We start from the raw sequence: 25,205 nt of genomic DNA, 5'->3' as shown, positions 1-25,205 counted from the left end.
TTAAAGTATTACATCGCTTTCCTAATGCTAAGCACAGAGTAACAGCCCACCTCAGCACGGCACAGCACTCAGCACTGTCTGGACCTGAGATAGACCCCCACACCTTACTCACACTCACACTCTCTCTCTCTCTCTCTCTCTCTCTCTCTCTCTCTCACACACACACACACACACACACACACACACACACACATACATATACACCATGTGTCATATTGTTTGGAACTGGGTACAGTTTCCAAAAACCACTGTGGCATTAAGATCACTGCGCTTATCAGAGAGCCTTTAAAGCGATGAGCTCACTCTGCCTAGCTATAATCTGTGTGTTATAACACTTTTAACTTGTCTCTGGGAGTCTTATTAAGAAGGCATCTAGGGAAAAACTTCCACCTCTATTTTTACTTTTCTTTTTTCATAATCTGAAAACTCCAGCTGCCGAAAATAAACATCATCAGTTTGGGATTGAGCTTCAGTGTATTTTGATGCTAGTGATGCTAGTCATCAGTACTCAAGTACAGTGATTACTGAAGAAATCACAGGGGCAGAACAGGTTGGAGTAGTAGCTGGGTACATACTCAAGTAAAAGTGGTGAGGTTTTTTCTCAATCAAATAAAGACTCAAGTAGAGGTAAAAGCAGGAAAATCAAAGTAAACAAGCAGCAGGTTAAAACCCATCATGTACTGAGTAATGTCTTAATAGAAATCCAGCATCTATCAGGAAAAGACATTTGTGAGCTCCTCTTCGTAGACTCATAGCACTTCATGGAGATGACCTCTAACTTATTAACTCATACATTGAAGTACACACTCACTCACGTGTAACAAAATGCTAGAATGCTATTTGTGTCCATATTTTCTACCTGGGATCCTTTTTATGTGTAAAAAAAAATACAAATAAAAATTTTAAATTGCGAGCAGCAGTAAAGAAGTTAATGTGCTGTCACAAAGGGCAGAATGAAATTAAACACACAAAGAGAATCATTATTAAAATATTAATAGCATAACTTGAAGCGTTTCCTTGTTTTAAAAAGAAGAAATATTATTTAATTAGCTTAGTTCACTGTATCTCAATTCAATGAATCAAACCCTTGTCATTCTTACTGATCTGTGCTTTACCCAAGAAAGGAATTAAACCCTGGTCATCTGTTCTTGGCCATGCTGGGATTCGAACCCTGTGTAGTTTCACTGTGATTACAGTCCCTAAGTAGAATGAGTATTTCACTTATATAAATACATATTTTAACATTACATAAATATATATTTACAATGTATTTTACATAAATATATTGGAAAATTGGAATATTGGAAAGTCTTAGCCGAGCTATAACTCCTTTGCACATCCGAGATTAACGGATACCTGGCAGGAGGTAAGCTTTAAGAGTAGTAGAAGAGTGTTTGTAATACTTCCTATGGAAAGTTATTACGTTATTTTACATTTATTTATTTATTATTATTATTTTACAGTGTGTATGAGCCCCCCTTCTGTGGGAGAAGCAAAGGAAGTGCTTTGGAGTATGAGTGTGTGTATGTGTGTTAGTGTTGAGTGTGGAGGGTGTGTGTATCTCTGTCCTGTGTGTATATGCGTGTGCAGGGCCTTAGTTAAGTGGTTGTGTTACCTCTCATGTGGAGTGAGCGAGTCGGGGGCGAGTCAGGGCGGGTCAACAGCGGCCAAGGTGTCCGTCATTATTTTTACGCCTGTCGGATCTCATGAGGTCGCTGTGGAAACGGTCAGCGCAGGATTGGGCAGAGTCAAACACATTCAGCGGCTCTCCTGCACAGGATTATGATCAACAAAGCAGAGTTCACACCTGCAGAAAGAGAGAGAGAGAGAGAGAGAGAGAGAGAGAGAGAGATGGTCGTGGTTTGTATTTGCATACAATTACTAGGACATAGAGAGAGAAGGGAATTCATTGCAGATTTATTTCACAAAACATTTACTCCCCCATACACAGACAGAGTGATTTGATGGGGGAATTCCAGGGCAAATGAGATAGTATTGTACAATTCTCTAACTGACTATACAGTTAAGACAAGGAAACTACTTATGTTTTCTACTATTACAAAACAGATATGTATAGTTAGCGGGAAGGAGACTGAGAATGGGAAATTATAGATTTACAGGCCTTACATGAAGAGTTTAAGGAGTTATCAAATGTTTGTAAACTCTAGCCCCAAAAAATAAAGAAACTATAAAATAAATTAAAACCCTAGTATTTTTTTTTCCTGGAGTGGTTAAGCCATCACTGCACGGTGAAGCAGCGATGATCCTTTCCCCTCTTTCCGAATCTTAATTGGTTCAGCACCAGCAGCATTTGACAGGCTGTAGGAACATGCTGCTCAATCCGCAGGACTGCAGCCTCCTGTGACTGAACACTGAGACTGAACACTCAGCTGGAACTAAGACGGTTACCACGGTAATTACAGTGAATGTGTAATCATCATGATGAAGGTTGTGATCCTTTAGGCACAGCTCTTTGGGAGTAAACGCCCTCTTACAGGTGTTGATTAATGCGCACCTGTTCTTTAAAGCCTGAATGTGCCACCACAGTGGAATACCTGATTGATTGAACTGAAAGACTGCTTTTGAAACTTTGGCTGTCGTGTTTAAGGTAAGTAATGAAAAACTGTAAATATTTTGTCAAGACAGCTTTTTTATTTATACTTTAGTGTACTGGCATCACAACCCTAAACCAAAGGGATTAAACTGGTGGTGTAAAGTATTATACCGAACGTAGTCACAAAAATGTACAGGAGTAAACTTATTTTTACTCAGAATTCAGCTACTTAGACTTTGCTTAGTGTCTGGCTGAAAACTGAAAAGAAAACACATTGATTGTATTTAAATGTATTTAAAATGATTTCCTTCATAGTGAATTAATTAATATTAATTTTAATTAAGTTTAATTTGATATGATGTCAATAATGTGGCATCACAGCACATATCCAATTGGAATTAATTTTATTAAAGAAAGTTTTTTTGCATAAAGCAGACCTTGGTAAAGACGTCTTTTTGGTTCATTGTTTTAAGAAAAAAACACGCTTTTACTGATTTAATAATTAGAAAAAAACTATTAATATGTGTACTATTTAAAAGAGCAGGATTTATACTGTATCAATTTACTGATATACACAGAAAAATAGATAATATTCCTGGCATAATTTTACCACACACACACAAAAAAAAACTCTGAGTGAGTGACAGAGTGTGAAAGTGAGGGAGGAGTGTAGAGGAATGTGTGTCGCTGCTCCACGTTCCCTGTGCTTTTCTTCTTTAATTGGACTTAGGCTTCAATTGGCACTCCTCCAAGGGCCACTCTCTCTGCAGGGGCGTAATAAGCTATTACCCAGTCACCCCAGCCCCCCTACACTAATCGACACGGACAGGCCTTTGTGCAGCGCGGGACAGGAGCTGCTATTGTCCCCCGACCCACGGCCCACTCAACCGCAGTTCTGGAACAGCTTGGGGAACTGCCCCCCCATTGTACAGTTAAAAAAAGAACAAGACAAAACAAAACAAACTGTAACACTTTGGTCTGTTTCCCTCGCAGCCAACCTGACCACTAGTGCCTCCTTCAGGGATCACACACACTGCTCTGCCACTGCGCACAGCTTACTCCCAAATACACGGCTAACTAGGCTCCTTCTCCACTGAGCAGCCTGCAAACTGTGTCATCTCCTCTGCTGCTCATGTTGTGTGTTGCCTCCTGATTATTTTTGTATTTGACATACTGTACATTAATTCAAACTGGGAAAACAAACATGGTTTCACAACAGAACACAGCTTTGATCTTGCAAATCCTCAGTATAAGAAAAATACTTAACAGGTAAAAACACGTATCTCACAGTTTTCCCCTCACATTGTGTTAAAATTTCATGATGAATGGACCAATAGAAATGCTCCAAAATTACTTGGAATAAAATCATTTTACACTCAAGGGAATCAAACCCTTATCATTAGTTCTTACTGATCTGTGTTTTACCCAAGCAAGGAATCAAACCCTGGTCATTTGTTCTTAAACATCTTAACCCACACAGGGCACCAAACCCTGGTCATCGGTTCTTGGCCATGCTGGGATTCTCTAACCCTAGTCCTCAGTGCAGAAAGCAGTAGCTATACCATAGCATCAACCACACATTACAACAAATTTATTACATGATGTGGGTCACAGTAACGTTTCACTGTGATTCCAGTCACTAAGTAGAATGAGTATTTAATTTATATAAATCTATATTTTAACATTACATAAATATATTTTTACAATATATTTTATATAAATATATAACAAAAATTGTAATATATAATATTACAAAACCTGTACACTTACTGAATAATTCATTGAAACTTAATTTCCAAGAAATTGAATATATGGGTAAGTGCAACTTGTTATATTACCATATTATTGCCCACTTATAAGCAATCTGTGAAGAAAAAAGTGCCATTGTTCTTTTTTTTAATTGATTAATTTAGAGACACCCACTGTGACATGGCATTTAGTAAGAGCCTCTGATGAGAAATGTAGTTAATACTGTTACAGAATGTCATATAATTTTTTTCACAAACATAATTTCAGTCACAACATTGCTCTATGTTCAAACTGTATTCCTGTTGTCATTAGTTAACTATTAGTTAACTATGAAAATATGAAAAACCTTGTCTTGCTTTTTTTTATTTTATTTTAGAAATTGGAGTTGATCTTAAAGGAAAACTATGTAATATTTTACCTTAAAAGGACTGCTTCAAAACGATTGTAATGCCCCTCTGACTTGTAATAGGAAGAATAGCACCTCTTTCACTGCACTCCGGGGATGCTTCTCTAAAATCTAGACTACTAGACTACTGCAGAATCACAGGGCAGAGAACTCTGAGACAGAACTGTGCTATGCGTTACAAGTGACAGAGCAACTTACAAGACTTAATATTTTACTTATTTTACTCAGTAAATGGAGCTGAGAGAGACATGAGGACACAAGGTAGATGCACTTTCTTGATATGTGGCTGTGTTAGTTAGTGATAAGTTTCACCCAAGTGTTAAAAAGTGTTAAAAAAAAAAAGGTTTTGGAGAGATACAGAGCAGTGAGCCAGGGTTTGCTGCTGATAACATTAGCCGGATTAGTGAACGTTTTAGTGTTAGGCATCACTTTTGGTAATAAGTGCTTTTCTGTTGTTGCTGGGTGGTTGTAATGGCCAGAGTTACACTTTGTGTCAGTGGAACCTAAACTTTGTTGAAGAGGTTTTTTTGAGTTACTTATGAACAAGGGCCAGTGGTAGCACCTGTTAACTTTAGCCAGATCAGCCCTATTTCTAGAATTGGACATCGATTCTGGTAATGTGATTTTCTGTCCGTGATTATAATGGCTAGAGAACAACCAAAGTTACACTTTATGCTTGTAAGAACATGGTCCAGTGTATATTATGAGCGATATATATAACTTTTAACATCATTTGACTCAATTACAAACATTTCCCAGGATCACCAGTCAAACTTTTAGCAAGCACTGCTGTTTGAAACACTATCAGTATTTCAGCATATGTAAAACCTTGTTATTATGTTATGTTAATACATTTTGTTAAGTTACTCTCTCTATTTTGTGTGTGTGTGTGTGTGTGTGTGTGTGTGTATGAGAGAGAGAGAGAGAGACAGAGAGGGGTGTGTATGTGGTGGTTACTTCATTAGCAATTTTATCTGTTAGTGTGGAAGAGATTTGGCAAAAAATATATATATATTAAATTAAATTAAATTATTAAATTATTTTGATTGATCTACATTGATTTTATATACTTTTGTAGAGTAATAGAAAGTCCAGAAACTAACTGGAATCATTAGGTCTAAGGTAGAAAAACACCTTTGACATAAACCCAACAGCAGAATAAGGGAATATCTAGCCAATATTACTACTATTATAATACTTTACTGCTATAAACTGTTTACTAAAAATGATTTAATTTATGACAGACTTAAATATACCGTGAATTAAAACCTTACTTTGCTGAAATAAATCTAGAATGTAAGCTTTAGTGCAAAAGTTTGTGAATGTGATCAGTTAAGCTTAAATTTCCATCTGACACTCTTACAGTTAACTGAACTAAACAAAACAACGATTATCATCTACAGTTAAAATCTACAGTTATATTTAAAGTTTTCAGGCACTAAACACACCCTGATCACATGACCATATCACCACATCAGTATAGTTGATGTCAATGATACTAAATGCAGCCTGGTTCATTTTACACTCAGTTCTATTTACAACGAGTATAACGATCAAATGTAAGTAAATTCACTGTGTGTATGTGTGGTATGAATGTATGCATGTGTGTGTGTGTGTGTGTGTGAGAGAGAGAGAGAGAGAGAGAGAGAGAGAGAGAGAGGGAGAGAGAGACATGCGTATATGTAGAGCAGGTGTATAGGGTGGGAGGTCTGTCTGCGGTCAGGTTCCTGGGAGTGTTGCCAGCAGATATCTGCCTCGCTGCATGTTCCACACAGCTGCCTTAAGCACTTCACAACTTTTACTCATTCTCTCTCTCTCTAAAATTTAAATCTTTTTCCCAGATTCCCCTGGTTCTTTGACTTCCTTTAATAACTCCAAAACACTTAAAATCAAATCAATTATTTTTCTGGCACCAAATGTATTCAATCAGCCAAGTCAGGTTTAGTACTTGGATTTTTACTTGAATGATGCTAATGGAGCAGTTGTACCTATGAATAATGCTTAATAAATCAAGCATATCTGTACTGAGTTGTACAGTAGTCTCAGATAAACATGCAGGGGTAATTCCTGACATAATATAATTTTATTTTAGTTACTCACTAGAAGCTCAACCGAGCTCAAAACATTTCCCATAGAGAGAAACAACACTGGTAATGTTACACTTCATAAGCTTACAGCTTCAAATATTTAATGTCATTGTATTAATTAAAATTCCAGTTTTAATTTCAGACCCACTGGTGGAATGCTCTTATTGTGTAAACCACTTAATGTGTGTTCCACCAGTGGGTCTGAAATGAACTAGAATTGAAATTGACATTACAATGACATTAAATTGAATTTATTTTAAATTAATTACATTTTTAAAAAATATTTTTTAGCCATGGTTTTTTCATTCAAAAGATGACTATTTTGACTGCTTAGATATTTCAGCAAACTACTGATTTAAACAAATGAGTCAGTGGTATCCTATAGCATATGGCTGTTCATTCTGCTCCTGATCTCCACAAGATGTTTTTCAAAATAATGACTAGTTGAATCTTCTGCAGCTGATAGTAGATGTGTATAGTAGTGGTAACTGGACACTGCCCCCATCCCTTTACCGGGTTGAACATCTGGCCTTGTCTGGTTCTGTGAGCCATGGAGAGGAGCTCATTAAGGGGCCAAGGTCCTGACGTCTGAGCCCAGCCGCAGAGCTACTAATCCAGTCTTCTGCCAACCAGGAGCCCAGAGCCCCTCTCAGTCAGGTTCATCTTGGGGCCGAGAGAGAGAGAGAGAGAGAGAGAGAGAGAGAGAAATAAGCAAGGAATGGGGCCAGGGGCCATAGAAAACACCAGAGTATTCAGACTTCTTTTGCGTCGGCATGCAGCTTTAGGCAACATGTGGACATCCGCTATTCAAATAGGATATATCAGCTTTAAAATAAACATTAGGACCATAAGAAAATGGCATAAAAAATAAATCAACAATAAGGATAATAATGAAGTTTAGAATTCATATTAGTTGACCATTGTAAAATGACAAAGATAGCAGTCATAAATGAATATCCAAAATGTATAAACCACATACTTGAAATACTGAGTGAGAAATACTGAGTACAAAATACCTACTGCTTAACATTTTTATTAAACATCAGTGAGTGATGAGTTACAACCTTTTTCCATCAGGTACTACACATCTAATATATAAAAATAGTGAATATGAAAACCGACAAAATTATGATTACTAGTGTAAATACATGCTCAGAATGGATATAAATGTTGGTTTATTGCAGATTTCAGTATCAGTGTATGAAAACATTGAGGGTCTTCCACAATGTCCAGATGTGCCTCTGTATCACTTAGTGGTGAGCTCTAAATGGGCTGGCCAGCCAGGCCTAAGACACTAATTTGTTTGGATGGAGGCAGGCAAGAGAAACGCTTCCTGTGCTAGTGGGTGTGGTCTTCCTTCTTTCCTTCTGACAATGCATGACCCAGCTGCTTAGTCTACACTGAACACACACTCCACTCTCAGCCTTGTATGATCAAACACATGGCAGAAATGGAGAGTTATGCATGGTTGCTCATTCTGCCTATAGCAAGTACTGGAACGGATCTGAAACTGGCCAAATTCATAACATCAAACTAATTACTAAAGAACCTGCATGGATTACACACCCACTCAGAAATGTGGCTGTTTTAAAGTTTGGAAGCACTATTTTCAGTCACACATACCTAATAGTGATTATACCTGATTGTGTGTAAAATGTTAATAAATAGCCTTGGGAAAGTTTAAAATCGTAGGACAGATTATTAGAAAAACCAAAAACACTAAACAATAGTATCCAGAATGATGAGTGATGATGTATAAGATCCAAGATGAAATGACAGAGGTATTAGCACGTAGTAAGTCAATCTAATGAATATCTGGAATTGAATATAAAAGTAAAGTAGACATCAATTTACAAGGCAGATATGAGATGAATGATATAGGTAACTATAAAATATTCTGTAAATTCTTTGTAAAACAGAAGCTGTTTATGACTTGCCTGGTCAACGGTTAAATATAAAAATAAAAATAAATTCAGTGAAATAAGTCATTAAAAATAAATATTTGTGAACAGTTAATGTTTTAACCACACTGGTGCTCCAGTTTCAAATAACCAGTGATGGACAGTAACGAAGTAAATGTAGTTTGTTACTGTACTTAAGTACTTTTTTCGTGTATCTGTACTTTACTAAAGTATTTCCATTTGGGCGTCTTTTTACTTTAACTCCACTACATTTCAAAGTCGAATATCTTACTTTTTACTCCACTACATTATAAAAATCTTTTTGGTTTGTGTGTGAATCAAACCGTAATGTGTCTGAACATATCTCCATGCTCCACACAGCTCTCCGCTGGACACAGTGGCTCCGTAGCTAGGAGATTAATAAACACAGTCGCTGTGCTGAAACAAGTCAAAATGTCTCTCTGCCTAAAACCAACAATACCAAAGGCAGACTTTTTTTAACAACTGTTGTGCGAATTTGAAACTGTAAGTAATCACTTTCAATTCCTAGAACCGGTGTGAATGATCAAATTTAAATGTTCAGTATTTGGCTGTATTTGTGTCATCAGTAACTACTATTCATTCATATACACAGTTTACGGATCTGTAGATGTCACAAACCACTCACCAAGGGTGAGAGTCCGTTGGAAATTTATTAAACATCATGAAACCCCTGAAAAATTTTTCCAAAACCCAAAAATCAGTACAGAGAAATAAGTCCAAAGACACAAACGAGTATCAGGTCAGAAATTCAGAAAAACTAAACCGTAGTCTGTTTAAGAAACAGGTGTCTCAGAATTACAGAAATAGCTCAAACTATACTCTGCTACTATGCAGACAAAACAGAGAGCTTAAAGGAACACTATGTAATATTTTTACTTTAAAATTAATTCATTAATTCATTCATAGTCTGTAACCGCTTCTCCATTTCAGGGTCACTGTGGGTCTGGAGCCTACCCAGAATCATTGGGCGCAAAACAGGAACACACCCTGGAAGGGGTGCCAGTCCTTCACAGAGCAACACACACTTACACATTCACTCACTGTTGAGTGAGTGTCAGTGCACACTGCTGAGTTGCCAGTCCACCTACCAACGTGTTTTTTAGACCGTGGGAGGGAATCTGAGCACCTGGAGGAAACCTACGTGGACACAGGGAGAAAACACCAAACTCCTGGAGAACAGTCACCTGGAGAGGGACTTGAACCCACAACCTCCAGGTTCCTACCTGCTGCGCCACCATGCCGCCCTACCTGAAAATTACAGCTTCAAAATCATTGTGATGCCTTGCTGACCTCTAATAGGGAGAATAGAGCCTCTGTCATTGATGCTTTCTCAGCACTGCAGAAACTGCACTATGTAACTTTTGGAGGAGGGAATGAAACCACCCCTTTTCACCTACAATGTGTTAAGCATGAGTCTTGTCACAAAAATTATAATAGAACTTTAGACCCATAACGCATCATGGTACTTTTACTTACATTTCCATACTTAAGTACATTTGAAGGTAAATACTTTTGTACTTTTACTCAAGTGGAGATCTACAACGAGGAATACTTTTACTGGAGTAAAATTTTACGTTGAGTATCTGTACCTTTAATCAAGTACATGGTTTGGTACTTTGTCCACCACTGCAAATAATACATGTTGGGAAGTGGGCTGACGTTGTGAAATTCTCCATAGATGGGAGTGTGCAAGTGACTGTGTGAGTGTGTGATGCACTCTGATGAATTGGTGCCCTTTCCAGGGTGGGTTCCTGCCTTATGCTCAATGATTCCAGGTAGGCTCTGGACCCACAGTGACCCTCATCAGGATGAAGCAATTATAGAAAATTAATTTGTTCATTCATTCATTCATTTTATTCTGTTAGGGGTTAATGGTGGGTCCGGAGCCTACCTAAAAACACTAGTTGTAAAGGCACCAGTCCATCACAGGGCACTTTTAAATAGCCAGTCCACCTACAAATATGTATTTTTGGACTGTGTGAAGAATCTGTCTATTTATATATCTATAATATATTTGTGCTTTTATAAATAATTATTTATAAATTGATAATAATGCTATTTTCTTTTCTTTTCTTTTTTATTTCCAGGCAAACTCAGTACCTAAGCAGTTGAGGTACTTTTACTTTTTTTACTTTTAATTATTTAAACCACATGTGCAACCCTTACATCTGAGTATGACTTTATGGAACTTTAACCATCTCTGGTATGTAACAAGGTCTCTGCCCTTGTTTTGCTGCCATTTATACATACTCTTCCAGTGAAGGAATGAGGATGTAAGAGGGATCTCATTGCCACAGTGTGCAAAATAGTGGCTTTCAAGTGTGCCTAAGTGAGAGAGGGTAAGAGACATAGAGAGAGAGAGCGAGAGAGCGAGAGAGAGAGAGTGTATGGGTGAAGTGATGGATTGTTTACAGTTTACACAGGTCCGTGGTATTAATGCAGGGAGCTCTTAGATTGGTGTTATGGGTAAACACTCACAGCCACTATGATAGCAGTACACTTACACACTCTCTCTCTCGCTCTCTCTCTCCCATTCTCTCTCTCTCTCTCTCTCTCTCTCTCTCTCTCTCTCTCTCTCTCTCTGGGAGATGTTGACAGTTATTGTTTCAGCCGTAAGCCTCAATACCGTGGGAGAAGCTCAGAAGCTCAACAAGTCCATCCAGAGCCAGAGTAGCTCAGCCAGAGAGTTACTACAGTGGGGAGTACGGACAAACAGCTGAACACAGCAAAGAGAGCAGAGGTTAATGACTAGAACTCATATTTTCACTCTGTGAAATACTCCCTGAAATACAGCCTCAAACAGGTGAAGAGTCCTCAAAATACAGGCTTACTTAACTTCCATAATCTGTACGTTCAGAGTTGTGGTGTGCGCGTATGTGTGTGGAGCCAGGAGATGGGTAAGGGGGGAGCAAGGCGGGGGTTCAGGTGCATGGGCCGGTCACTGGCCTCGCTCCGTTAGTTTTGGGGAGTGTGAAGGGAGGGGGGAAGGGTCATGCCCCCTGCAGGGAGGAACTGCTAATCCAGACAGAAATCTGGAACACAGCCCAAACACACACACACACACCCCGCTTGCTTTTTGATTGTCTGCGCCTCTCTCTCTCTCTCTCTCTCTCTCTCTCTCTCTCTCTCTCTGTCCTTAACTCACTATTTCTCTTTTGCTATCTTTATATTTTTTCATCTATCTATCTATCTATCTATCTATCTATCTATACAAATGTTTATTTTTGTCTGATAACCAAACATATAATCTTATCAAATTTAATATATTTTAACTATTACACTTATACAGCTCTTATCTGGACAAATACAGCATTTTACATTCTTTGAAATATTAGGGTGTCACCTTAATCATCAGCAGTGCGCAGCATCCACCTGGATGATGCAATGAAAGTCAATCCATGCAAGTGCCTTCACCACACATCACATATTTACTAAAGAGGAACCTTCACTGATCAGAGCAATAGTCTATCACAGGACTTCACATACTTGTTCACACACATAGAGAATCCACCTATGAACATGTGATTTTGGACAGACAGAAAACACCCATGCAGATATCTCCTTAAAGACTGTGATACTAGATAAGGATCAATCCCAAGACCCTGAGAACCAGGAGATGTGTGGAAATTACCATTCTTAATCTCATTAATTATATTCCTAATTTAAATTCTCAAAATGGATTTGAATTAATCAGCAACAAATAAAAAAATGAGAAATCCACACATATTTAAAGGGGATGTATAGCCATTTTCCCCCAAGCTACAGAAACACATTTCCCCGGGGCCTAAATAAAACCTCTGTGACATTTTGTCAAAATATCACAGGATCAAACAAAACAGCACATTTTTACACTGTCTAAACAGCCCTGTTCAGTACAGCCAGTACAGCCGTCTGGCACGAGGAGCAGAAACACTGTCTTTTAGTGTTTTTTACTTTGTTCTGTTTATTCTGTCTTCATTTAAAATATGTTTATTCAGTACACTTCTTTAGCTGCTGTGTTTGTTTTGCTTGTCCATAGAAAGAAACTTGATGAACATATTATAGTATCCCAAGTCTACAAGAAAAATAAATGCCTTATTACATATTCGTAATATTTTAATCTCTCAAAATGTTGCAAGGTACAAGGGTAATCCAGCATTGTGATAATCCTAGCACCAAGAAATGGAACGTGTTTACATAGAATTCATGAATTCAAAGTTTAAGGGGTGGGGGGTCCAGTATAATTTGGACCAATGTGCGCCGCGAGCTGTGAGCGGAGCACTGGCATTTTCCTATTAAATGGGGGGAGGGGTGGGTTGCTGGGTGTTGCTCTGCCCAGGGATTCGCTTACAACTCTTAGCGGGCAGGTCAGAAGAGATTGACACCTCTGTAAACTAATAGCAGGGACACAGGTGAAGACAAACATGTGCCAAGATCCTCTGGCTCCAAGTGCCTATTAATCACCTGACTGAAATACACCATTCGAAAATGGACTTGTCTCTGCACTATGAAGTTAAATTGTATAAACACGCTACTTTAGTGCCCCCCCTCCCTAAAAAATGAAGAATGCCTACAATTGTATAATTGCCACCCATGGAGTAGTATGATGCAATTAATCAAGTTATGTAATATTTAGAGTACCCAGTAGCAATCTAAATTGTTAATTAATATTTTTTAATACAATAATAATTTAACGTTAAAATGTAAGGATTGTAAGGATTGGTAAGGATTAACCTTGCGTACAGTGTAGTGAAATGTGTAGATACTGCATCTATCCATGATGAGGCTTTAGTTCTCTTTAATGCACGTGTAATTATGTACTGTGCTGTAGTTTTATAGGCTCATATAATAAATTAGGGTGTGATAGAGATCGTAATTACAGTAGAAAACTAGAGTCTCTGTATGTGCTTAAAAATGATTCATTAGAGGAAAATGCACAATTTAACTCTCATCACTGTCTCAGATTATAGGCTGCTCTGTGTCTGGATGAGACACAGCACTGTAAATAACTATAGGAACACAGGGAAAATCTGTGCTTTGAAAGATTTGCCGAAAGTTTGAGCTACAGAGGGAGAAAATCTTTCCATTCTGACCCAGCATAAACAAACATAATCTTATCTCATCTAACACTTCCACAAGACAAAGTACAAGCAACATACACATTAATGACATACACAGTTTATGTGGAAAATAATGTTGAAATTATTTTCCCCTATGAACTGGTGGGCATTAGGAAACAAGCTGCAGAACTCACACTTTGCTTCATCTTTAGCTTTTGTCAAGGTATGTGCAATGTGAAAAGCAAAAATCAACAACAGCAGAACTCAGAATAAACAGATCAAAACCCATAACCCACAATAAATTAAACCCATAAACATCAAAACAAGATGCAAATTAATTTGTAATTTGCCATGGAGGACTAAAACCTATTTGTTATATCTTTCTACACTGTCCAAACCCACCCTTGTGCACCCCACTATTGATCACAATAAAGGTCACCATGCCCCCCCACCCTCCACCCCAAGCAATAGACTGCAGAGCAACAGAACTGTAAAGCGAACAACTAATTCATCAGGAATGACTTTAAGTGGCATTTTTTACCGGTACTAAACTTTTAACATCAGAACATGACCTCAGTAGTGTTTTTGTGGCTGAATGCAATTTAATCCTCATAGAAATGTTCCAATATAGTGTGTAAATATATTAGAAACAATTTAATAATAATGTGCTCACAAAGCAACTGAAAAATGTCACACATGACACAAAGACATACACATGTGCACTTATGCACACACACACACACACACACACACACACACACAGCTCTACATCTCAAGTCTGAGACTTCAAAGGCAGGTGGAGTGAAACCATGAAATTACAGGTAAGGTGTCAATTACCCTTTGAAACCCAGCACTGTTCAAATCCAGGCAAGACCCGGCCAGCCCTGGAATTAGAACAAATGAAAAAGAAAAAGAAGAGAATGAAAGAAAGAATGACAGAACTAGAGGGGAGTGGTAGAGGAGTGGAGATTTAACAAGCCATGTTGACAATATGGCAACCGTATAAAAGGGCCTAATTTTGCCATAAATTACACCTCTCTTCATACACACACACGTACACACACACACACACACACACACACACACAGCGGATGAGAGAGACATACACACACAGAGACACACTACACATAACACATTGCTCAGGAAATCAAGAGCTGGACAGAAGGGCACGAGTAGCTGCAAACACTGGTTAACTGGTTTGATTTCCAATGAAAAGGACTCATTTTGTCAGAAGAACATCACTAGATCTGCTGTACCACTGCCATTTTGACTATCTGTTAGCATGATAAATGCATTTCAGGAGGGAATATATGCTAATATGCCTGTTAAAAGCTACTACAAAATCAATAAAACAGTTTTGACATTAATGGCCTGATCTGGGGCCTTGCTTTAAAAGTCAGGGCTCAACACTAGAAAGCACCTATTTATGTTTATGTCATTACATACTTCAAAAATACAATTAATTAATAACTGATTAATGAATTATTTTTGAAAGATATTTGATTGGAAAAGGCTCCCTATCATTCAAAAAAAAAGTGCTGTGGAGGAGTTGTTTATTTCTGTTCCCACTCAATCATAGCTTTTATTATGTTTCTCTACTGGTTTGATGCCATGTAACACAGACCTCATGTGACCTTGAATGTGTGTCTGCGAATGTGTGTGATGAGTAATATACTCCAACAGATTCCACAGATAGCTGGTCATGTTAGATTAGAATCATTGAGAACGTGCAACAGTGTAGATCTTTGGTGAAACAGAGATGACAGAAGAGTGTTTTATGTCCAGCAATAACAGCACATATTGTGTGTCTGTTTATGTGTTTTAGTGTGTCTAGGTGTGTGTGTGTGTTCGTGTGTGTGTCTGTGTTTTTGTGCGTGTATGTGTGTGTGTGGCCTTCTTAACTTGTAGGTCTTGACTGCCAAACCACTGTCAAATTTTTTACACTTCCTAATTAAACCCATTATGGCTTTATAATTCTTCAACATCATCACTTCACTTATCTTTTCATTTAGCTTTCAGTTTGATTGCTGTGCTTTTCCCCCTTCATCATTAAGTGTATTCATGTAGATTTGCCTGTCATGAGTCACTGTCTGTACAACCAAGGTATAAAAGTAAACAGAAATATTTCTCTATTTAAATCTATACCTATATGTCTACTCTGCAACAAATATGAGTTTTTTTTGTGTGACTACAGCAGACCTAATAGTAATATGGTACTCATAAGTGTGCACTTATATAAGAACATCTGCTCATCCACCATGTCTTCCGAAGGGTATTAATGAGGAATGAATGTTTCCTTTACTGTTTCTACTATTCAGCAAAGGCCTTACAATGGATGCTTTTCCTGTAAGGATTTGAACACATTCCTCCATGAGACCATTAGGGAGTCAGCTAACCCTAACCTTACACTGTTTTACTTTTTGCTATTCATTTTATTGAAGATAAATGAATGTACATGTCCTCACAGGATGATCCTTAAAAGAGTTGAATTCACTATTTATCTGGGATGTACACTAGTATTTGGACATACCGTTTATTAATAAATATCAACAAATCTTAATGTACTCTGAGCATTTGACAGATTGGTTATTGTCATTAGTGACAAAAGAGGAACATTTTTGTCTGTCTGAGTGGAAGTTGCGCAACAAGGTGATTGTGGCTTAATAAATAACTCAGAGTTCAAATCAAAGGAGCCGAAGAGCTGCTCAAACAAAACCAGCCAACGCTGCTGACAGACACACACCTTAAAGTAAGAGCCTCCACTTCCCAGCAGTCTGGAGTCTCTCTCTCTTTCCTTCTCTTTCTGTGTGTGTGTGTGTGTGTGTGTGTGTGTGTGTGTGTGTGTGTGTGTGTGTGTGTGAAAAGGTATATATTTATTGGGAACAATAAACATTAATTGGTTTAAAATTTGTATTGTTTATTTTGTGTCTATATTCAATAGCCATTTTATCAAAAACATCTAACATAGTGGTGAACGTTATAAATATACCGAGAATAGCCCATATTTTTTCATAACCACCCCATTGTTCTACTATTCAAAGTTTTGGAATCAATGTTTTCAAATAAAATTTGATCATTTTTTTGTGGCAGACTAATTTATTTACTAATATATAAAAATGATATATTGGCTGGAGGCTAAGAAATGTAGGAAGTTTCAGATGTCTTAAAGGCTAAATATGACTCTGAAATTGCTCTGAAAACCACAGCATTATATTCAAGTAAGAGGTTAAAAAAAGACTAAATTGACTGTAAACAGAGAATGACAGTACATGATTTATAATTTAGTAAATAGTTGTTTATTTCAAAATTCTGGGAATATCTGATAAACCTGTAAATTATCATATGATGTTTATGTAAAATCTTCACTATGTTATTATATAAATTATTATATGATGTAAAATAATAAAAACATTTTTCAACATTTGCATGGGAGAATGATCACAACAGGCTACCAATGAACAGATATATTTCTGGGGTGGCCCACTGAAATGAAATAGCCAAAACTCCTCAAAAGGTCCAAACTTCAATTGCAGATTTGCAGTCCAAGTAATTACAGAATAATACTTTTTTTGTGCTATAATAAATCTGGGGAATTTATGGGCTATATAACAGAAAATCTTGACATAAGCATATAAATGCACAAGGTCACAGTGTTGTAATACTAGGGCACAGAGATTTGGAGACCAGCCTCCAAAAGCCTCAACCACACTTCTCAACAACTGATAAATCACTCGAGTATTGGGGGCTGGTGTAGGAGGTGGATATGGGGCTTCCTGTGTCTGCTGACAGGCTTAAATGAGGCCAGAAAAAACAAGATCCTCAGGTGTGTGACTCACTCAGTCACAACACACACACATGCACACACACACACACACACACACACACACACACACACAGTGAGCATGGTCCTGATCGCTCAGAGACTGTCATGACTGACTGAGGGACAAGTGCAACAACTTCAGGACAGAGAACACATAATTATGAGCACAGCAGAGGGTGTTTAACTGATGATTTTCTACAGCTTGTTGTAGGTTCCATCCCTCCAGAGAACACAGTCCCACTGCTTCACAACCCAGTGGTGTGTGCAGTTACTCACACTCTTGCCCAGGCTTGATATTAATCATGGTGACTTTAGTCTCCTGTAATGTTGTTCCAGAGTATACCACTTTTTTGGTCAGTGTTTTTGCTGTGAACATTGAACAAACCGCCTCATCATCCACAACTGAACATCTACATCCACAGTGGGTGTGTCTTGAAGAAACTGAAATCACGGCCTACAAACCTGGGATGAAATGTGAAATTATAAAAAGGGGGATTTTTTTTATCCTAATTTGACTTGTTTAATACATTAGTATCAGTTATGTGTCATTTAATCTCACATTGGCTTTAAAGATAATATCCTTATGTTTATTTAACCCAATACAAAGTTTCCCCATTCTTTTTAACCCAATATAAAAATACCCATTCTTATTAATAGCAACCAAAAAACTTTTTATCATTATTAACATATTTTTTGGGCGGCACGGTGGCGCAGCAGGTAGTGTCGCAGTCACACAGCTCCAGGGGCCTGGAGGTTGTGGGTTTGATTCCAGCTCCGGGTGACTGTCTGTGAGGAGTTGGTGTGTTCTCCCTGTGTCCGCGTGGGTTTCCTCCGGGTGCTCCGGTTTCCTCCCACAGTCCAAAAACACACGTTGCAGGTGGATTGGCGACTCGAAAGTGTCCGTAGGTGTGAGTGAATGTGTCTGTGTTGCCCTGGGAAGGATTGGCGTCCCCTCCGGGGTGTATTCCCGCTTTGCGCCCGATGATTCCAGATAGGCTCTGGACCCCCCGTGACCCTAAATTGGATAAGCGGTTACAGATAATGGATGGAACATATTTTTTGTTCCATTTGGTTGGGATTGCTCATTATTTCTAATTCTAATAAATCATTTTAGATAGCCTTTTTGTTTATTCCTTCTTACAGAACTATGTGATTAGAAAATAAATAGAAAGAGAAAGAAAATAATCTTATATGTATATATTGTGTCCTAAAGTTACACATTGGATGTTATGCCTTTACCTTTATATTTATATTGAGGTTTAGGGAAATATCAGGTCTTAATCTAGTCAACTCTAAACCACAGGTTACATTATTGTAACACTAATTTAGCTTTAGTTTCATTGCCTTTATTTAACCACAGCGTCATATACACATGCAACTTGCTTTTAAGGAATTTGTCAAAGCCTTTTGTGATGCTTCATCTAATCACTAAGTACTGTATAGTGTTTGGCTTCATAACCACTGTGGGATCTAATGTTTAGGAAAGAGTGTGTAAAGATGGTTTGTGGTCTCCTTCTAAAAACATCCTGATCTCTCTCTCTCTCTCCTCTGTTCAGGGAATTCTAATTGTGCTAATTGGTTTGTCTCATTATTCTCAAGCGAACAAGTGTAGGTTCACCACCAGGAGTTTAGGTACTGGGAAATGACAGACAACACTGTAAAAATTTCAGTTTTGTAACAGTTAGCACAGTGCTATTTTATATTTACCATTTTTATGAAATAGTGATGCATCACAAAAGTGACTTTGCCATTCTTAAATTTATTGCCTTCTTTACTTTACTAATTGTTAAATATCTTAATACACACAGGGGAAAAAGAGCCCAAACTGTGGTCAAACGGCTCTTCAGCTTCTTCGATTGCCGGCAAAAGGCCTGAGGTTCACAACTGATAGAGATCAGATAGTATGCACATGCTAGAAGCCTGCTAACACCTTTATCATTCAGTAAGATCTGTAGGGAAGCCACTTGACAAGACAAATATCCCACGGCGAGGAACCTTCTATTAGCTAAGCGCTAAGCCACAGAGAAAAACAGTCTGAGAAGCTGCACAATGCTGCTATTGTTCCACAGCCCATCTAGACCATATTAAACACTTTAATATTCCCATATATCTTTTAGCATGCTAGCTTATGAAAGGCAGTTCATGCTGCAGCCCCAGGGGAACAGGTGGAACAACCTGAAGTTCTCTGTCTGTCTGTCCACGTTTTGCTCTCTCTCTCTCTCTCTCTCTCTCTCTCTCTCTCTCTCTGTCTCTCTCTCTCTCTCTCTCTCTCTCTCTCTCTCTCTGTTTGTGTGTGGGTACATGCCCAAACATACATAATGAATGGTTCTTGACCAAATGCGAATCAGGCAAAAAATATTTTTAAAATTAACTATTAATAGCACTCATTTCAAACCATGAGTTATTTGCATATAATGTGGAAAGATATCACAAAGTAATAAATTTCTGTGCCACCCATGTGTGTTTCTGGTGAGACATGTGATGTGGCATGTTGTTGGCAAGTATTTGAGCATGAGAAGCTGCTCTTCACTAATTACACAGCAGGTAAAAGCAGATGGATGCAGCCTTCTTTCTTGAAAGTTGACAGTTATTGACAATTGACTTGTCTAGCCATAATAATGCCTGAGGGGGAGGAACCCAGAGCTTCCAATGTAAACACTAGTGCAGTGAGGCTTCAAATGCAGCGGCTTTGGCCTTGACAACTGTAACTATGTTCAACAAATTAGTGCGAGAAAGCCCCGGTGTTTACAGTGCTGGATATGAAAGAGATTGCCTTTACTATGAGTGACAGTCTGAATCTGCACTATTCCATCTTTGTTTTTACTGCTGTGATTTAAAATGGGGCCGATACAGACTGACGGGTGTGGGGAATCCTAAACCTGTCAGTCTCAGGTTCAGAGGAAGAAGTTTGTTCAGACACTATGTGAGTGTGTGTGTTTGTGTTTGTGGGATAAGAACAGACACACTTCATGTAAACACCACTTTAACATTTCCTTCTTATTTGGCCTTTCCATGCTTCTGTTGGTAGGTTAGACAATCTTTACAGATCACAGACAAAATCCCATTCAGTGTGAAGAGTTTAGGCTGAGATTTATATTGCTATGACATAAATGTGTTTTCAGTTACGCTACAGTTATGCTACACTTCAGAACTGGACCATGCTGTTGCAGCTAATTTACCAAGGCTTTGAAAAGCATGCAAACAGAGTAAGCACAAGTAAATTCAGTGGTCTTCCAGGCCATGCATTCTAAACTGGAATGTTTGAACCAGGTTCATATACAAATGTTTAGCAATAAGCTAAATAAGGGAAAAAATGGTAATTACTCTCATTTGCTATTATAAATACAGTTACTCAACCTGAAATTACTATTACATTTTTAGTAAAATAAATAAAATTGATGTACCACGATTTCTCAAACATTTAACAAGCAGGGGATATATTATAAAATGAAAAAAAGAGTAAAGGTTAGGGTTAGGAATTCTCAAAATGAATGTTGGTAGCATCAAAATAGTGACTTTATAGAAACTTTATTTTAAGTAATTTCAGTGTTTTTATTGGTCAGTTCATATTGAAATGTTCACACACTGTGAAGGACAACTGCTGTGTTCAAATGATGTAATAAACTAAAAATTGACAAAAATGGACATATATATGTTTTTCTTTAAACAGCAATGTTATGTAATGTCCCATGGACATGAAAAAATGGAGACAAAACTTCTGTGCGTGTGTGTGTGGTTTCAGGTATCTGCAGGTAGGCTCTGTACTGTGTTGAGTGAATGACAGTCTTGGGTGAGAATTGGCTGAGGGTTAATGCCATGGGTTTCCCCTGAGCTTACTATTCATTATTCATTCCCAAACCAATTACTATCACTCACTCACACTCTCAGCTCCCTGCCATGAAGACAGCAAACTCCCCAGCTTCAAAGGCACATAGTCGGATCCAAACAAGTAACACACTTCACAGGTATTCTGCTTCATTGCTAACACAACAAGAAGCATCTCGTGTTACTAAACTATGACATCACATTTGTCATAAGGTCTGTTTCTCACTACAAGATCCCCATGCCATAGGTTCTAGTTTTGTGTTGTTTCATGTCTCTCCCTCTCTCTCTCTATGTACATATATTATATATATATATATATATATATATATATATATAATATCCATGCAAAAAGCTTTTTGTAGAACCATTTTTATTATTATTATTATTTACATTTTAGGAAATGGAAAGAAGGAAAAAAATTCATTTGTAGTCTAACTCATTTTGTAGGATCAATATTTCTATTTTCTATCATTTCTATTATTATATTTCTATCTATTAAGTAGGAAATGTTGGCAATTTTATATGTCAGAAAATAAAGAATTGAAAAATAGGTTTTGTCTCAACAGCAAAACACTAAACAGTTTGAAGAAATTGTTTTAAAAAAAAAGCTTAAAATAAAGGGTCTATATTTAAAAAATAAATTAAATACAAGGGTAAATTCAAAGCCAAAATCATTTTGTTATGTACTTTTATTATGATAATTAGTATGAACTTTTAGAAGGAATAGAAGAATGTTGAAAATAAAAAGGTTAAAAGAGCTTTTGTTGTCACTTTTGTAAATGTGAAATGTGAGTGTAAATAAATTCCTTTCACTATTTAATATGTCGTTTTAAACAGCAGTGACATTTATGACATTTTTAAAGGTATATATATTTAAGAATGTGGAGCCTATACATTATAAGATATTTTTTTATGTTATGATGTTATTTATAGCCACAGTCCTCTTTTTCTAACATGTCTCTTTAGGCGCTTAGTTTGTTTACTAAGTTACAAACTAACTAAGTTAGTTTGTAACTAACGCTACAGAGGAAAGTGCCGTAGAAGTGGAACCTTCTTATGGCAGCTGACTTTTTATTTTGCTGACATTATACTGAGATGGCTGGGGTTTTTGATGGGAGGTGTGGGAAATTCAGAATCCCCTAGTGATGGTCCCCAGCCCACCACTGGAGTGGATTCCTACCACATAATAATGCAAAGAGCACATGGATTACTGTCTCCTGGGAAAATGGCCTGAACGGTAATAATAACTTAGGTAGTTTGTACTCTGACAACAATGGTGGCATGTCATTTGTGAACTTAGGCAATGTTGTTCCTGTCAGACCAGACATACTCACATAGTTTATACATAGGGGAAACTCTACAGAGCTGGATCTTTTGTTCTTGGCCTCAGTTTGTTCTAGGTTCTAAGCACTGACCAGTGAGAGGCTAACTAATACAGTAAGGATGTGTGTGAATGCAACTCAGTACAAATGTGAATCAGTGGAGGAAACACAGGAGATTATATGAGTTTAACAATAATCCCTTCTATTGGAAGCAGTCCAGCAGTGAACACGAGACTCAGCAGGGTGGGGGGCATTGTGGGGACGACACTCAGAGATAAATGGGCGGGGGCTTTACCCTCAAACACACCAAAAAAAAAAAAAAATCAAGTTCTCTTTAGGCACAGAAACTCCCACTTTTGATAAGTGTAGCCATGCCAGACCACACACAGGCATACGCACCCATACACACACACTCACACACCTGTGTGTGGTCTCTAGGGTCTGAATCTCTTCAGGTCTAACCCAGTATTACTGCCAAGAACATCCTTGTTTCCCATACTGCCATGGGGCACAGGTGCAGACAGGATTCAGGACGGTAACCGTAGCAACGCACAATGTCCTCCTTGATCACTGTGAAGGAGACATTGACTGCATGTTTTCAGTGTCAGAACAAAATGAAAAATAATGATGTTATTTACACTAATGTAATATGTTTTCCACAGTTTAGACCATTTCTACTGATTGTTTGTTGACGTTCTTTATATGCCCAAGGCAGTGGTTCTCAGTCCTGGCCCTGGTGGGCAACTGCCCTGCACATGTGAGAGATTCCTCTGCTTCCAACACGGCGGATGCTAATTAACAGCCCCTTCCACAGCTGAAGAGGGTGAGATGGAATAAGGAGAACACTACAGCATGCAGGGCAGAGGTCATACCAGGACTAAGAAACACTACCCCAAGGTAATCTCAGTGTTATTTCTTTCTAATGCTTCAAGATGTAAATACAACATTCAGATGCAATAAACATTCAATACAACACACATGCACATAATATATGCTCACATCCAAGATAGATTTTACATTAAATGAATTAATATTAGAAACAAATTAATGAGGTTCTTATAGAAGTAAATAATTTAAACTCTCTGATGTAGTAGTGCATTAGTATTGTTTTAAAATAAATAATACTTTTAATGTCAATAATTTTTAAGTAATAGGTGATATCTTCTGAGGTAGAGAGAAGAATAAAATAAGGATATATCTTCACTGCTGTTAGCTATTGCTCTGCTTTGTTCAATTCCATCAGCAGACGTTTCCATCAAACTACTCTGTAAAAACTAATTTTTTTATTATTATTCATTCATCCATTCCTTCATTGTTTGAACCCTCTTCTCGAATTCAGGGTGGGTCCGGAGTCCACCCAGAATCACTAGGCGCAAGGCAGTAACACACCCAGGAGAAGGCACCAGTCCTTCACAAGGCGACACACAATTACACATTCACCTACACACTCTGACACTTTTTGAGTCACAATCCACATACCTGTTTTTGGACCTTGGAAGGAAACCGGAGCACCAGTATGAAACACACGCGGACACGGGGAGAACACACCAAACTCCTCACAGACATGTGAGGACTTGAGCAGGACTTGAACCCACAACCTCCAGGGCCCTGGAGCTGTGTGACTGCGACACTACCAGCTGCAGCACTACCTACTGCTGGTCCTGTGACTGAGAGTTGCTGACCATTGAAGAACTGGGTGAAATGTGACAAAGTATGCAGAGAATACTTTTAGAAAAGCAAAGTCCTCCTTTAGGGTCAGTGGAGCTAAGAGAATGGACAAAGAGTGCAGAAACAAAGTGGTCCTAATGTTATTGTTGATCTGTATGTTAAGTCAAGATTAATTCTCATATACCATTCATAACAACGGCCAGTTAGAGTTTAAGAATTCTGTTAATATGTACATAAATATTTAAAACAAAAAAGGAATATTTAAAGCATACAATGAAATGTACATTACATTCATTTGTGCGTACAGCTCACATGGATAGTTTTGTTCTTCTTACATTTTGAAACATTAATTATTTTAGTCTGTTGCCAGTAGAGGGCAGCACTGAGATTGCCATGGAAACGCTGTTCTACTCTTCAGCTTTGTTGAAAGGGGACATATACCCTTTTTCTGAAGTTAACATAGTCGTGGAGTCTTCATCAAATGTCTGTGACATTATTTGGCCAAAATACCACATGGATAAAAAATAAATAAATACATAACAATAATTACAAAAATAAATAAATAACTGGCAGAACACCATTCCCCCACTGTCTAAACGGCCCTTTTTCCTTTTAAGGGGAATGAGCCACAGCTCGGTTCAGCGCGAGAGCCCAGGAATGGTTTTAAGTCATTTTCACTTGCACACACACACACACACATATAAATATATATATATATATATTCATTCATTATCTGTAACCGCTTATCCAGTTCAGGGTCGCGGTGGGTCCAGAGCCTACCTGCAATCATTG

At 37.9% G+C, this 25,205-nt stretch overlaps 1 long non-coding RNA gene across 2 annotated transcripts; it reads right to left on the bottom strand.

Moving 5' to 3' along the window:
- Positions 1-1,621: 1,621 nt before the first annotated feature.
- Positions 1,622-24,915, bottom strand: LOC136705011 (uncharacterized). 2 transcript variants are annotated; one of them, XR_010803996.1, is made up of 3 exons: positions 24,749-24,915; positions 24,225-24,509; positions 1,622-1,807 (listed from the first exon to the last, which is right to left on the bottom strand). It is a non-coding gene; the product is annotated as an uncharacterized lncRNA (long non-coding RNA). The 2 variants fall into 2 exon arrangements; XR_010803997.1 differs by lacking the exon at positions 1,622-1,807 and adding an exon at positions 7,163-7,459.
- Between the last annotated feature and the right edge of the window lie 290 nt (positions 24,916-25,205).

This window comes from Hoplias malabaricus, chromosome 8 (genome assembly GCF_029633855.1).
Source record: "Hoplias malabaricus isolate fHopMal1 chromosome 8, fHopMal1.hap1, whole genome shotgun sequence".
NCBI classification, from domain to species: Eukaryota; Metazoa; Chordata; class Actinopteri; order Characiformes; family Erythrinidae; genus Hoplias; species Hoplias malabaricus.
The sequence above is the reverse complement of the archived record's forward strand: the minus strand, read 5'-3'. Positions and strand labels throughout refer to the sequence as shown.